Source organism: Capsicum annuum, chromosome 11 (genome assembly GCF_002878395.1).
Source record: "Capsicum annuum cultivar UCD-10X-F1 chromosome 11, UCD10Xv1.1, whole genome shotgun sequence".
NCBI classification, from domain to species: domain Eukaryota; kingdom Viridiplantae; phylum Streptophyta; class Magnoliopsida; order Solanales; family Solanaceae; genus Capsicum; species Capsicum annuum.
The window spans coordinates 27,830,432-27,842,343 of NC_061121.1; the positions used below are offsets into that span (position 1 = coordinate 27,830,432).

General features: G+C 34.5%; 1 long non-coding RNA gene across 1 annotated transcript; it reads left to right on the top strand.

The window, feature by feature from the left end:
* Nucleotides 1-8,331: 8,331 nt before the first annotated feature.
* On the top strand, nucleotides 8,332-10,762 carry LOC124888443. Its single transcript, XR_007046565.1, has 2 exons — nucleotides 8,332-9,193; nucleotides 10,532-10,762. It is a non-coding gene; the product is annotated as an uncharacterized LOC124888443 (long non-coding RNA).
* Nucleotides 10,763-11,912: the final 1,150 nt, after the last annotated feature.

The following is an 11,912-nucleotide window of genomic DNA, read 5'->3' on the forward strand; positions in this document are numbered from 1 at the left end:
GAATTTTCCTCCCAGGATAAAATGGCCTTCAATCCAATTATAGCGGTACCTCAAATAATTAGATTCCACAAACGCACTCAATGATTTGACTAATCACACAATATTTTTAAGAGAAGAAAAGTTTTTTTATTCTAAAAATTTTCGTATATCAAACCTGTGGATCAAAGCAGGTTTATATAGACATAACATGCTTCTTCTGAAAAGTGGTAATGGATCACTTTAGAGGTATGCCTTTTCTGAAAAGTCATGTCTGTTCATCCAAAGACTGTGTCTTTCAAAATAGACATCATTTCACGTGAAAAAGTGTGTCATTTCGTTGAAGGGTTGCATCCCTTTTGAAACAGCACTTCATTTCTGCATGGCATTTCAAAACAATGCACCAGTTCAGAAAACAGTGCATCAGTTCACTGCCTCTGTTACTGCATGCATGTATAAATGAAGTATCAAACACTATTTTAGACTGAATTTCTTTAATTCTGTCAAATAAACTTTGTTCAAAAAGATAGATCTCATCGATCGGTCATTTCAAATCCGATGTCGAAGCCAAAGCCGAGCCGAGCAAGTGACAACAACAGCGCGAGGCATCTCTTATTTCTTGCCTCACTTAGCATGTGGAAATATGTTTCTCAATATAAACACTTTAAAGATTCTTTCTCCCACCAATATGGGAGAATTTTAGTAAGCTTTCCTATTTTGAGCACACTTTTTATTTTGGTGTAAACTCAATTTTCTCTTCCACTTAATTCCATCCATTTTCCATTCAAAACACACATATAGAACCCAAAAATCCCCTACATGAATGTGGAATGGCTATTTTTGAAAAAACTTTATGAACAAGTATGTGATCATCAAGCAAAGACTGATTGCATCTAGATAAGTGGGTTTTCCTTTGAACTTTCTGTAGTGAACATGCATCGAATGCACTCAATCAATCAGTAGATTTGATATCTCTAAACCGTCGAGCTTTAATGTAAAGCTAGAAAACACATGTCACACAACCAACCTTTTACTGTTTATGGTTCTCACGGTTTTTTTGTTTGCAGCCATGAACACGTCCCGATTTCATGAGAGCTTAGAGAATAGGCCTTTACTAACATTCTCCTTAAAGTGTCTTCCACTTTGCCCTCACATAGGTGATTTCTAAACGTTCAATCCTATAGATTAAACTATTTGGTCAAATCTGCCAAATTTAGATAATCATTAAAAGACTTTTCACCTTAAAGTCTTATCTTAATTTACGATACGTTGTCTACATCATGAGAATGGGTTGGGTAATTGACAATATTGAACCTATCAGACACCACTTTGTTTGATCTCCTTGAACCTAGATCTTGGGATCTCTAGTCTACTAAGTAGAGTTACCGCTATAATAACTTGTCCTAGGCCTTAAACCCATTCCCTTAGATGTACTTTCCATTCCTTCTCTAGATAGGCCTTTTGTAAGTAGATCCGACACATTATCTTTTGAATTTACATAGTCAATAATGATATTTCACTAGAGAGAAGTTCCCTAATAGTATTATGTCTCCGTCGTATGTGATGAGATTTACCATTGTACATGATGCTCCCTGCCTTACCTATTGCTGCTTGGCTATCATAGTCTATACATACTGGTGCCACTGGCTTGGTCCAATAGGGAATATCTTCCAAAAAATTTTGGAGCCATTCTGCTTCTTCATCGACTTTATCTGATGCGATAAATTCATATTCCATTGTAAAGCGAGTAATACATGTCTATTTGGATGACTTCCAAGAGACTGCTCCTCCACTGATAGTAAATACAATCCACTTATGGATTTTACTTCGTTCGATCCAGTGATCCAATTTGCATCACTATATCCTTCAAGTATCACAGGATATTTATTATAATGCAAGGCATAGTCTTGAGTGTATTTAAGATACTCCAAAATTCTTTTCATTGCCATCCAATAAGTTTTGTTGGGATTACTCGTGTACTGACTTAATTTACTAATAGTGCATGCTATGTCTAGTCGTGTACAATTTATTATATACATTAAACATCCCAATACTCTTGCATACTCCAATTGTGAGTCACTTTCACCTTCATTCTTTCGAAGTGCGAAGCTCACATCCAATGGAGTCTTAGCAATACCAAATTCCATAAACTTGAATTTGTCAAGTACCTTTTCGATGTAATGAGACTGTGACAATGCCAACCCTTGTGGAGTTCTATGGATTCTTATCCCTAAGACCACATCCGTAACTCCAAGGTCTTTCATATCGAACTTGCTAGCATTCATTTTATTGCATTTATGTCTAAAATATCTCTACTGATGATCAACATATCATCCACATATAAACAAATAATGACTTGGTGAGGAGTGTCTTTAATATAAACACATTTATCACATTCATTTATCTTGAACCTTTTTGCCAACGTGGTTTGGTCAAAGTTCGCATGCCATTGTTTAGGTTCTTTCTTTAGTCCATACAATGACTTAATAAGTTTACACACCTTATTTTTCTTTCCTGGAACCACAAAACCCTTAGGCTGTTCCATGTATATTTCTTCCTCTAATTCTCTATTTAGGAAAGCGGTTTTTACATCCATTTGATGGATTTCAAGGCCATATACTGCAGCCAAGGTAATTAACATTCGAATCAATATTATCCTTGTTATTGGTGAGTATGTATCAAGGTAATCGAGGTCTTCTTTTTGTTTGAAGATTTTTACCACAAGTCTTGCCTTGTATTTGTCAATAGTACCATCCGCTTTCATCTTCCTCTTGAAGATCTATTTAGAAACTAAAGGTTTATTTCCGGGAGGAAGATCAATCAATTACCATGTATGGTTGCTTAAGATTGAATTAATCTCACTATTGACTGCCTCTTTCCAAAAGGATGAGTCCGAAGATGCCATTGCTTTCTTAAATATTTGAGGCTCATTTTCTAAGAGAAATGTTACAAAATCCAATCCAAACGAAGTAGACGTTCTTTGATGTGTACTACGTCTTGGATTTTCTTCATTATGTACATTCTCACTTGGTTCATCTTGAGTTCATTTAGACCTCTACCTAGACTGTTCATGTCTAGTTTTATATGGATAAATATTTTCAAAGAATTCAACATTGTCTGATTCAATTACTGCATTATTATTAATATCCAAATGTTCGGATTTATGAACAAAAAATTGATATGCTTTACTACTTTTAGCATATCCTATGAACACGAAGTCCACTATCTTAGGTCATATCTTAACCCTTTTAGGCATAGGAATTTGGACCTTTGCTAGACACCCCCACACTTTGAAATATTTCAAGTTGGGTTTCCTTTCTTTCTATTTTTCATAAGGAATTGATTGTGTCTTACTATGGCGAACTCTGTTGAGTATATGATTGGCTGTAAGGATAGCCTCCCCCCATAAGTTTTGTGGTAAATCGGAGCTTATAAGCAAGACATTCATCATTTTCTTTAAAGTTTGGTTTTTTTTCACAATTCCGTTAGATTGAGGTGAATACGGGGCTGTAGTTTGATGGAAAATTCCATTCTCTACACATATTTTGGCGAAAGGAGGTTCGTATTCTCCGCCCCTATCACTTCTTATCATTTTTATCTTTTTATCTAACTAATTTTCAACTTTAGTTCTATATTGCCTAAACGCATCTATTGCTTCATCCTTACTATTTAGCAAATAGACGTGACAATATCTAGTGCAATCATCAATAAAAGTTATGAAATACTTTTTCTCACCACGTGATGGTGTTGACTTCATATCACAAATGTCAGTATGTACTAAGTCTAAAGGATTAGAATTCCTTTCAACGGACTTATAAGGATGCTTTGTATGCTTTGATTCAATACACGTTTGACACTTTGATTTATTGCACTCAAAGTTTGGCAAAACTTCTAAGTTAATTAGTTTTTGTAAGGTTTTGTAATTAACATGGCCTAAACGTTCATGCGTTAAATCATAAGACTTAACCAAATAAGAGGAATTTGAACTTTTATTTATTTCAACATTCATTACATTCATCTTATAAAGGCCCTTGGTGAGATCGCCTTTTCCTACATACATTTTTCCTTTGCTAATTATAATTTTTCTAGAAACGGTTACACGTTTGAATCCGTTCTTGTCTAGAAGTGAAACAGAAATTAAATTCTTACGTAACCCCAGAACATACAAGACATTGTTAAGTGTCAAGACCTTTCCTAAAGTCATTTTCAAGCATATTTTTCCTGTTCCTTCTACCTTAGTAGTAGCGGAGTTAGCTAGTAGATTATTTCTTCTACTTGAGATAGAGCGAATGATGAAAACAACTCTTTGTTGGCACATAGATGACATATGGCACTAGAATCCATCCACCACTCACGAGGATTCCCCACCAAGTTGCATTCTGAGAACATAGCACACAGATCATCACATTCTTTATTGGATTCAATCATATTTGCTTGATCCTTTTTCTTACCTTTCTTTGGGGCACGATAATCCGTGGACTTGTTGCCAATCTTGCCACAATTGAAGCATTTTCCCTTGAATTTCTTCTTGGGTTGATTGGTTCATTGTTCAACTTTCTTTCTTTTCTTAGAATATTTTTGGTCATCTTCCACAATATGTGCTCCATTAATTGCAGAATTCCCTTTTGACCTTCTCTCGACAGCTTTATTATCCTCTTCAATACGCAATCGGACAATAAGATCTTCGATAGTCATCTCCTTGCATTTATGCTTCAAGTAGTTTTTGAAGTCTTTCCACAGTGGTGGTAACTTCTCAATTATCACTGCTACTTGGAAAGCATCATTCACAATCAAACCTACAAAACAGTTTATGTGAGTATTAAGAACCTTTTCAAGTTGTTCAACTAAGGTATTTTTCAAAGATATACTTTCCGCTAGGAGATCATGGATGATTACTTGCAATTCCTGCACTTGAGAGACAACCAATTTGCTATCTATAATTTTAAAGTCCAGGAACCTTGCAATAAAGAATTTCTTAATTACCACATTCTCTATCTTATATTTTCATTCTAGTACCCCCATAAGTCCTTCGATGTCTTAGTTCCACTATAAACGTTATAGAGATTGTCTTGGAGGCCACTCAATATATAATTCCTGCAAAGGAAGTCTGAATGTTTTCAAGCCTCTACAATTATGAAACGCTCTTTCTCTGAGGTTCCCTCGGGTACCTCAGGAGCATCTTCACTAGTGAACTTTTGGAGACATAAAGTGGTGAGGTAAAAGAACATCTTTTACTGCCATCTCTTAAAGTTGATGCCCACAAACTTTTTGGGCTTCTTCACAGGTGCCAAATGTTGTGGAGCATTTGTGTGGTTTATCGTAGAAACGCTAGTTGCTGCCACAGTCGTAGCATCATCATGAATTCGACTTTCAGTTGCTATTTTTCTGTCACCATAAGACGGTAAATTTAATATATATAAATACTTATTAAAAAAATTGCAGCAACTTTAAACACTTCTTGTTTCTAGTTAAAAATGAAGTTTTTATTACTTCCAATTGTCGACCGAGTGATCTTTAACTTGTTATAAAGATTTTATGTCTTCAAATCACTAGTCAAGTTCAAACAAAGTAGAAAGCTTATAGCTTTAATCTCCAAAAACAAGTAATACAGATTCTAAAACAGTAAAAATTATTCCTTAAGATTGTTATTTTCCTTTTACGGGTACTAGAATCTATATTAATACAACAACTTCATAACAAGTTCATGTATGAACAAGAATAGTTTTGAAGTTCTTTAACACCTTCAACACAAGAGTATTACTAATCTATCCAAGAAGTGTGTTAGATATCATAAAATAGATGAAACAAAAATTTTAGACCAAATCCCTCGAGTTCACGGAGTGTCCTTAAGGAATAATTTCCCTCACTATACCCGGGTTATGGAATTTTCCTCCCAGGATAAAATGGCCTTCAATCCAATTATAGAGGTACCTCAAATAATTGGATTCCACGAATGCACTCAACGATTTGAATAATCACACAGAATATTTTTAAGAGAAGAAGAGTTTTTTTATTCTAAAAATTTTCGTATGTCAAACCTGTGGATCAAAGCAGGTTTATATAGTCATAACATGCCTCTTCTGAAAAGTGGCAATGGTTCACTTTAGAGGTGTGCCTTTTCTAAAAATTCATGTATGTTCGTCCAAAGGTTGTGTCTTTCAGAATAGACATACCATTTCACGTGAAACAGTGTGTCATTTCGTTGAAGGGTTGCATCCCTTTCAAAACAGCACTTCATTTCTACATGGCATTTCAAAACAATGCACCAGTTCAGAAAACAGTGCATCAGTTCACTGCCTCTGTTACTGCATGCATGCATAAATAAAGTATCAAACACTATTTTGGACTGAATTTCTTTAATTATTCTGTCAAATAAACTTTGTCCAAAAATATAGATCTCATCAATCGATCATTTCAAATCCAAAGCCGAAGCTGAGCCGAGAGAGCGACAATGACGGTGTGAGGCATCTCTTATTTCTTGCCTCACATAGTATGTGGAAATGTGTTTTTTAATATAAATACTTTAAAGCTTCTTTCTCCCACCAATGTGGGAGAATTTTAGTAAGTATTCCTATTTTGAGCATACTTTCCATTTTGGTGTAAACTGGATTTTCTCTTCCACTTAATTCCCTCCATTTTCCATTCAAAAAACACACACAGAACCCAAAAAAAGTTCATAGAGATCCAAACGGGTAAAGTGAATTCACTAAGCCAATTAAAAGATTGTTAACAGATCTTCTTAGCCAGCAAAGTCATTCATTGAGACAAAATTAATCCCAGGTATCCATAACAGTGATACAAAGTAGCAAGGAATCAACCTGGCAATGGATATTAATTATTACTAAACTACATTTTAAAAAAAGTGTGGCAATACATCCATCACTGTCTTCCAGAAACTTATGGTGAGTTTTAAGCAAAAAAATATAGTCCCGTATTGTGTACTGCTTTTCCATGTACTGCTTTAGTTTATTTTATTAAAGATTTTGGATATTGATGTCTTCCTTTTCTGAACTTATTTGTATTGCATAATTATTTTTGTGGTTCTTTTCTTTTTCAAAGCTTCCTGTTATCATGATTCTCCTTCTACCTATTCACACTTAAAATTCTATGACGGGGGAATGGAAACATTGAGATAAAAACCACCACTCACTCAGTGGCATTAATGCAAACGTGATTTTTGCTATACAAAGTCTAAGATGACATCACTAAAATGGTAAAATAGGATTAGATAATATTATATAAGGGTATAAATGGAAAAAAAATAATTAAACCATGGGATACCACCAAATTGGTGGTTCAAAGAAATGAGGTTTTTCATGGTATCCTAACCATGGAATTAAACCATACCATACCATACCATATATTTTTGACAAACAATCAAAACAAACATGGTACTATTACTAACCATACCATACTATACCATAGAAACCACCATCCAAACATAGTGTAAGAACAAAGACGACAAAGAAAATTTAGGAATTTTCGTGGCTTCCTCGCCTCACGATCTTGAGCCTCTATGCCCGAATTTCTTATCTTTACTCCTATTTTTTAGCCTTCACTCACAATTTTTTCTTTTCCTCGCAAATTTTGAACTTCTATTCTGAATCTTTTTTGATCTGTCGGGTCTCTCTCCCCCTTGCGAATGGCAATTTGGGGCTATTTATAGCCAAAATTCGAACCCCAAAGTTCGAATTTGAAACACATTTTTATGGAGATGATATTTGAATTCAAAAAATTGACGTCATCTGCAAATTTCAGTCTTATTTCAAGATTCAGTTGAGAATTCTAAGAAAATTTCCATTGTTGCATGAATTAGGGACCGACTTTTCTCTGATTTTTGGCAATTCACGGGCTTGGGGTGATGGAAATGGAAGATTCGCATGGGTAGGTGGCAGGCGGTGGTGAGGCAGCCTAAACCTAGGTCTCTGATTCAAGGGGTAGTAGAAGGGCAGTGAAGGGAAAGGAAAGAAAGAGAGGTGGTCATTGTCGTTGTTTTAGGAAAATGAAAGAGACGCATCACTACCTTTTGGCAAAAAGGGAATGACGTGTGGTTGAAAATTTTTTGGGAAATAAAAAGAAATCTGATGTACTTATGCTAATTCTGTTGACTGAAATATAGGTTGTCCAATCGTTTGATCGGACTATCCATGCTTTAATATGAGAATAAATATAAAATTGTAAATTTCATACATATGGATAAATATAAAGAGTCGATTGAAAAAAGACTATTTTTAATCCATCTAATTTTGACAGGAATAGTTCGAATAAAAATTAAATAAATTATAATATGAAAAAGGTACGAATATACCCTGAACTATGATAAATGGTACGTATATGACCCTCGTTATACTTTGGTTATGCTTATACCCTTGCCATTAATAATTTAGTACGAATATACCCCTGACTCTAACGGCTTGCCACGTGTCAAAATCCTAACGGCTGAACCCTTTTTTTAAATTTTATTATCCTAAATAATTAAATTATCCTAAATCAAATTTCCAGACCCGACCCGATACCATGGAATAATCAACACACACTTAATACACCCACAAACACAAAAGGGAAAAAGTAAAAACAAAGAAAAATGGCGAAGGGAGAATAGAAGAAAAAATAGAGGAGGAGAGATTGAGGGAGATAGAGAGAAACAAACGGAGAGGAGAGAGGGAGATTAGAGAGGAAAAAGCAGAGAGAAAACAGTTCTTTCTCCGACAGAATTTTGCCGAAAATACCATCTCCGATCGAACCCAGCAAAAAATAGCCAAACCAGTTGTTACACTGACAAAGATCCTTCTTTTCTTCACCTCCATTGATTTTTCAAGTAACAATTTTGTGGGTAATATACCAGAGACAGTTGGAGATCTCAAATCACTTTATCTTCTCAATATTTCACACAACAATCTCAAGGGTCAAATCCCTCCAACATTCGGTGATTTGAAGCAATTAGGATCACTGGACCTCTTGTTCAACAAGTTAGGTGGAAATATCCCAGAAAAGCTTGCTAGCCTCACATCTCTTTCCTTCTTAAACTTATCATACAATGAATTTGTCGGAATGATTCCACGAGGTAGCCAACATCAACATTTAAAGAAAGTTCTTTCGCAGGAAACAAGGGGTTATGTGGATTTTCGCTGAATAGAACTTGCAAAAATAATTCAACAGTGGCACCTTCAGAGCCAGAGGTTGATTCGAAAAATTCATTTCAAGGATGGAGTTTTGTGTAAGTGCTATATTGAAATTTTTTGTTGGTGCTGGCATCATCTTTCTACCACTTTTGTTGTAAAAAAGATGGAACCAGTCATACAACAAAATAATCGACAGATTAATTTTAAGGATATTTCGATAGCAACCACTTTTGGTGTTGGCATCATCTGGTTCGGCTGGTTTTTGCTAGGTTCAATCAGAGATGGTATTTCCGACAAAATTCTACCAGAGAAATAACTATTTTCTCTATCCATTTTCCTTTCCAATCTCCCTCTCTCCTCTCCATTTATTTCTCTCTATCTCCCTCAATCTCTCTTCCTTTATTTTTGCTTTTATTCTCCCTTTGTCATTTTTCTCTGTTTTTACTTTTTCTCTTTTACGTTTGTGGGTGTATTCAGTGTGTGTTGATTGTTCCATGCATTGGGTCGGGTCTGGAAATTTGATTTAGGATAAGTTAATTATTTAGGCTAATAAAATTAAATAAACGGGTTCAATCGTTAGGATTTTGACATGTGGCAAGCCATTAGGGTTAGGGGTATATTCGCACCAAATTATTAACGACAAGGGTATAAGCGTATCCAAAGTATAACGAGGTACATATACATACCATTTATCATAGTTCAAGGGTATATTCATACCTTTTCCAATTATAATATATATATATATATATATATAATATTCTTAGGTTTTCTTGATATTTTCTCAAAAATTAAGTGACAACTATGTAATTTCTTAAATTATTTTGAAATTTTCTTTAAAAGTTTTGAAATAGTTTAAAAAATCAAAAATAATATTTTTCAATACTTCAAATCAAAAAAAGTGCAAAACAAAAATAGCAATCCCTCTGAGGATCGAGTTTTTGGGTAGAATTTAGGATTTAGGATTATTTTAAAAGTAACCCCAATGAATTTAGGATTTAGTCAATTCATATTTTTCTTAACATTTTCTGTGTTAAAAGAGAAGGCAACAGAAAATTCGTTCTCCAGCCAGAGTTGAATGAGTGTCTAGTGAGTAATCACACTAGCTTTATTTATGAAGCTAGTGTAGTAAGAGATGTAGAACAACAGAGGGTGCAGTCGGGAGTGAGAATGCCGAAGGAAATGAGGAATCTTTAGTTGCGAGGAGTGTATTTCTTCAATGAATTCGAGCTATCACGGAGTCGAATCCTTATATGGAATTTGCTACCGCACAACAAAGATACGAGTCAGTAGTACAATTTGTGATAATAGAGAATTACATTCTTATTGTGGTCTTTATCACTGTGATATTGATTGTGGTATGTTGAATATTTTTATGTTCTTCTTTTTCATATTAATTTATGGAAGATTCTCTCATTAATTATTGTTTTGATCAGGATGGAGTCATACAATATAGAAGGGATCAAAGAAGATGTAACGTGGAAGGGATGAAGAATTTTTTGAAGTGGGATCGAAGAACCGGTTGTATGTAGTTCTCCTGAAAACTATTGGAATTGTTTCTCATTAACTAGTGCACGGATAGTATTAAAAATATTAATCATTTCAAATTATGGTATGATTGTATGAGTGCGTTCAATTATATTGCATTAACTAAAATTTAATTGTCATCTGGGGTCTCATTGCAATATATAATGTTAACATTTTGTAATGAATGTCAGTTGTGTTTCATTGCAGTGTGTTTGTAGTGACAAATAAATCATTTGGTGAAGATGAGCTCCAATAAAATTTACTCTTTCATTTTCGTTAAAAGTAAAAGTTATTCTAAAGATTAGGAAGTGTTTTAAGAACAAACTAAGGACCTCGGCTCGGGTCGTGACACAGAACAAGACCAATTAGTACTTGAACTACCTCTATCAAAACTGCCACCAATTTATTTTTTACTATCACTATCACTTCCGGGATAAAAATTTTTGACACTTTTACCGATGTTTATTAATTTATCCATATTATAAATTAAACTAATAAATATTCAAAATACACAAAAATGATAAAAATAAATATTCAACAATTAATACAATAATTAAAAATTAAAAGTAAGAGATGGAATGACAATAAAAAATTTTGGAAGCATCCAAAAGTTGCGACTTTAGAAAACTTCCACTTGATATTTGTAATAACAAAATTAAAAAATAAAATAGAGCACTTTAGGAGATAATTAGTATATTTGAGAGAGAATGAGAGATTGAGAATGTGTGAAAAATGATTTTGAATTTAGGGTATTTATAGAAAAAAATTAAATTTTTTTTTAATATAAAACTTGGAAAAAGGGCCAATTGGCCATTGGAAGTCCACAACAGCATTATAGTCATTGGTCCTCAACAATCCAATTTCCAAGTCAAACAGTTAACAGCAATTACAATTTTTTTTTTTACAAACTGGGCCGATTCGGGACGGGTTACCGGTGGGCCTGGTTCGATTTTGTAATTGGGCTATCAGGCTGGCCATCCCAAATGGCCCAGCATGGGATCAGTGGCACAATTACCTGGTGGCCCACCAGGCTAGGTCAAACCAGGATGGTGACTAAACGGGTCAGGCTAACTGGGCCAAAATGGGCCAGCCCGACCCGATTGACAGGTTTGGTTTGAACCTATCAATATCCTTTTGCTAATTTCAAAATCAAAACACATTTTTGCACCTATTCCCAAACTTATGAACATGAACTATCATGAAAACAATCCCAAGAGAAATTCTTCACTACCTACTTTATCACTGTAAGTTAGAGTATAGGACAATGCAAACAACTAAACTATTGGCTAA